This window comes from Nannospalax galili, unplaced genomic scaffold, assembly GCF_000622305.1.
Source record: "Nannospalax galili isolate Female #2095 unplaced genomic scaffold, S.galili_v1.0 scaffold291, whole genome shotgun sequence".
Lineage (NCBI taxonomy): Eukaryota > Metazoa > Chordata > Mammalia > Rodentia > Spalacidae > Nannospalax > Nannospalax galili.
The window spans coordinates 3688711-3693778 of NW_008330588.1; positions in this window are offsets into that span (position 1 = coordinate 3688711).

A 5068-nucleotide genomic window follows, 5' to 3' on the forward strand; every position below is an offset into this window, starting at 1 on the left:
TTGAAATAATTAGTTAATCATTGTAATCTGATGACTTTAAATAGTGGTTTCTACTCTTATGGAAAGAAAGCTTCAGAAAGTTTTCAGAGAAAAGGAAAAGAAAAGCATATTTATGATGTACTCAAAAGGGGGAAATGTGCAATAAATTCATACTATATATTGAAGAAAGAAAGGAAGGGAGGGAGGGAAGGAGGGAAGGAGGGAAAGAAAGAAAAAAGAAAAAAGAAAGAAAGTCACTCTTTAAAGAGAGAATATGATACTCAGGATCTGCATACCTGGTTTCTCCCCAAGATTTACTGGATGAACTTGTTTCTCTATCCATCCTGGGGGGATTCTATCCCAGACCACAAGTGAGGATCCCCTGGGTCACTTGTAAAATCAATCAACATCTCAGCACCATAGGGGGAAGAGTGGGAGGCTGCTTGGAGAGTCTGATGTTTGGAAGATGTGGTTTGGATGAGATTGAGAACACTGAGTCAGCCTGAGCTCTGGGAAGTCCATTCCCTCTTAATGGGCAGGGGCCCCACTCTCAATCAGGGCCAGCAGTGGCTAGAGTCATTAAGTAAGTAGCCAGTAGATGTTTGTGCAGCTCTTGGAGAAGGAAAGTTTTAAAGACCATTGGACCACATCCCCTGTCGATTGAAAAGTGGTTGTTCTTTGCTCATAATAACCACTTTCTTTGGGGATTTCCTTCGACACCTGGGTGTAAAGAGTATGCATTTTTAAAGCTGTCCAAATGCCTATGCAGCAGACCATAACTCCTCTCCACAGGCTGCTATGCTTTATCAAGTAAATGATACACATCTGAAAATCTATCTAGAGAGTCATTTACCTGAGGAAATTATTGTGATGTGGGTTGTGGGGGATTTTTTGGGTGTATGTGAACATAAGTAGCCGCATGTGTGTCCTATGGTTCACTGGGCAAATAATATCTTTGAACCCATTTTAAAATAGACATGTCTGGCAAGATGTCATTTTATCAATCTTACACACTCTCATGCCCATTGGGGTCGGGGAAGGGAGCTTTTAGCTTTTACTTTATGGAAAGAATCAAATCTTAGGGGCCAGTGAGATAACCCAGCAGGTACAGGTTTGCTGCCAAGCCTGATGTCCTGAGTTCTGTCCCTGAAAGGAGAGAATTGATTCCTGCAAGTTGTCATCTGACATCCAAAGCATGTTATAGCATGCATCCATGTGCATGTGCACACACAGACACACACACACACACACACACACACACACACGCACACAAAGTAAATAAATGTAAAAAAGATGAAGGAGCAAATCTTACAACACTGATCATGGAGCAGGAATCTGGTACCCATTTTCTTTCTTAAGTTTTGGGGCTTGAGCTCAGAGTTCTGCCCATATTGGGCAAGCACTGTACCACTAGTTTTACCCCCAGACCCTGCTTTTCCTTTTGGTTAAAGGACTTTCTTAGCCAGGTGTGGGCAGAGGCAGGTGTATCTCTGAATTCAAGGCCAGACTGGTCTGCATAGCAAATTCCAGCCAGATGGGGCTATAGGGAGACTCTGTCTCAAAAAGACAAAAACAACAACAACAACAACAAAAAACCTTTCTTTTGCCCTCCTTTACTTTTTCTTCTGTAAAGCTAGATCAGTAGTAAGTTCAAGATTCTTCTGCCTTTAAGGTAATGAGCTCTAATCCCCTTCTGTGAATATTCCTGCCATGCTCTTTGGAGCAGGTGGAGAACAGGGGGAGTTGTTTGGCTATAATAAGAACACCTGGGTCAGAGGGACAGCATCCTCATGAGTCATGTGACTGTGATAAGAAATGGAGCCAGTGACAGAACATCTTCATGGATTGCTGCTGAAGGTAAGAGGAGGATTCAGTGGCAATTTCCAGAACGAGTAGCACATCAATACAGGCAACCAAGGGTCTCACATGTATTGTATTCATTTGCAGACAACAGGATTCACTGAAGCGAACTTAAGGAGAAAGTTCACCAAAGGTATTACTTGGAAGGCTGGACAAGCTTGGGGGAATCCAGGAACAGTGCAGCCATGGAAGGAGGAATGAACCTGACTTCAAGGATATCTTCCAAAGTATGTTTCCTAACCAGCAGTGTCACCTGGGAGCTCGGGAGAAGCACACACTCTCAGGCCCCGTCTCAGACCTATTCAGTGAGAAACTCAGGGCATCGGGCCCAGCAATCTGCTGGAGCATGCCTTTCAGGTGATTCGGATGAACAGTGAAGTTTGCAGATCACCAACTGTGATGGGGCAAAAGCACGCTGCTGCAGCTTCCCAGGCTTTTACACCTGCAAGCTGCCACTGCTGCCACAGGAGAGCTGGCTAGTCAGCCAGTGTGTTTGCTAGAAAGGCCTTATGTCCCTGAATAGGCCGCTGCCTCATATGGCTCACCTCCAGCTTTAAGACTCCTGGAAGTCACCCTCTAGGTAGAAGCAGAACCATTGCATGTTGGCATCCCCACTGCAAAGACTGCTATGTTGTAGGGTTTAGCTGTCCAGAATAGCCTGTGAAAGGGAGTGGCTGGAATGCGGAGAGTGTCTGTGGTTAACCGATATGCACATCCCCGGGTATATCCCTCTTGTGGATGCCAACCTATGACAGTCCAGGAGGGTAGGGCACAGAACACATAGAGCCATAGAGGATAGTCCTCCAGTCCTATCTCAATACAGGACAGAAAGCTCCCTGGAAACTACCCCAACTCTGGGAACTATGCTCCAGCCCCCTTCCTCAAATTCCAAAAATTTTGCACAAGGTACACAGAGCCTTAATTCAGATATGGTCTGGCTCACATCACAGAAAAATAGTGGAATTAGCTTGTAGTTTAAATAAAACCATTTGTTTCTAGCTCCCTTTTTTTGTTTGTTTTGTTAGAGTTTTTGAGACAGAGTCTCAGGTAGCCCAAGCCAGCCTCAAACTCACTTTGTAGCCAAGGATGAAATTGAACTCCTGATCTTTTCCCACCAGCTGGGATTATAGCGTGCACAACTTCTCTTGGCTTTATGCAGTTTGGGGGATTGAACCCTGGACTTCCTGCGTGCTAGGAAAGCTCAGTTAGCAAAGTACTTTTTGTCAGAGCAAGATCCTTGTAAATACGTCTTTGTAATGAAAATGGATGCCATTCTATTAAATATCATTGCCTTACGAGGCTGATTGTAAGGTATGCCAGGCACTGAATACCAACAGCAGAGGCCCAATTCCTTGCAGGATCTGCCTGCCCCCAAGTCAAGGTGATGATCAGCAAGCTCAGTGGAATGACACCCAAAGCCCTACCTCGCCCTGACAAAGACCCACTTCCTAATTCAAGTCAACCTTCATTTCCTTTAAAAGGCATTGCTTGAGGGAGGACTGGAGAGATGGCTCAGCAGTTAAAAGCCAGGACTGGAGGACTATCCTCTATGGCTCTATGACTCTTAACCTTAGCTCTTGCAGAGGACACATGTTCAATTCTCAGCACCCACATGGTGGCTAACAACTATCTGTAACTATCTGTATCTAGGGGATCCGACACCTTCTTCTGACCTCCACAGGCATTGTATGATACCAGTGCATTTATGTACATGCAGGCCATACAGTCATACCCATAAAATAAAAATAAATAAAATATTTGAAAAAGGCATTGCTTGACCACTGCTCTAGTTAGCATCTTGAATGTCCCCCAAAGGCCTATGTGCTGGAGATTTGGTCCCCAGAGTGGTGCTACTGGGAGATGGTAGAATTTTCAAGAAATGAGGTCTACTGGGACACTTTAGACTTGGGGGTATTCCCAAAGGACTGGGGGAGCCCCACCCCTTTCTGTCTTCCTCCTTTCTTCCCTCCTACTTCCTCTCTGCTTCCAGGCTGTGAGGTGAACAACTGGGCTTAACTCTGAGCTCCTGGCCCTGATGCACTGCTTTGCCACACACCCAAAAACAATAGAGGCAAATAGGGCATGGGCTGGCATCTCAAACATGGAGCCAGAACAACCCCTTAACTTTATAAGAGAATTATTCCAGGAATTTGTTACTCTAACGGAAAACTAATACAACCACTCCAGCAGTGGTGCCCCAAGGAAGTGGCCATTCCATCACCCAGGGTCACTCTCTGAAATTAGCTCATTTCTTCAATGCTTGTCTCCCCATGTAAGCTCCAGGAAGGGAACATACTAACCCACCTTGGTCACTGAGGTGCCTCCATCTCTTCTTTAAACCTCAATACACACTGTGTAATGAACAAAAAGTGGGTTTGGATGTCCTGGGGCCACATGCAAACATCATTAGAGTGTGGTAGGAAGCCTTAACTGGCCCTGCATGTGAAAGAGGTGATATTAGTGAATGTGGTTCCTTTAAGACATTCAGGTGGGGGCTGGGGAGACAGCTCAGTTGGTAAACTGCTTGCCTCACAAGCCTGGGGCCAGAGCTCCATCCCCAAACCCAAGCAAAAAGCTAGGCACAGCAGCATGTGCCTGTGCTAGGAGGCAGAGGCTGCAAGGAAATAACCAAAGAGTAATGCATTATACGGCATTTTCCTATGAGATAATTGATCTTGTAGCTCTGTACTCCATGAAAAATGGTTTGTGTTTGACATAAGTGCTATGAGGAGAAGGTGATGAGCCACTGTGGTGATCCATGCCATGCGGTGGCCCATGCCATGTGGTGGTCCATGCCATGTGGTGGTCCATGCCTGTGATTCCAGCCTTCCAGAGGCTGAAGCAGGAGGGATCATAAGTTAGAAGACAGCTTAGGTTACACAGGAAGATCTTGTCTCCAAAACCAAACGGGCGCAGAGGAGGTAGCACTAAGTTATAGCTCAGATAAATGGGTTTTTATTTCTTTTACAAAGTAGTTAAGACTTTTTAAGTATTATATGCTCCTGGTATACAGAATTTCTCACAGATATTTTTCTCTCTTCCCTGCTTTGACTAAGCTTCATAAGAATTAATCTAATAGGGCAAAAAATGAGAGATTGAGTCTTTCCAAAAGTAATGAACTTAATTTAATGAGCGTATTTTCTCCTTTTCCTTTTCTTTTTCTTTGCCAGTGCTCAGTTTGAATCTAGGATCTGGTGCCTGTTAGGCAAGCCCTCAATCACTGAGCTAT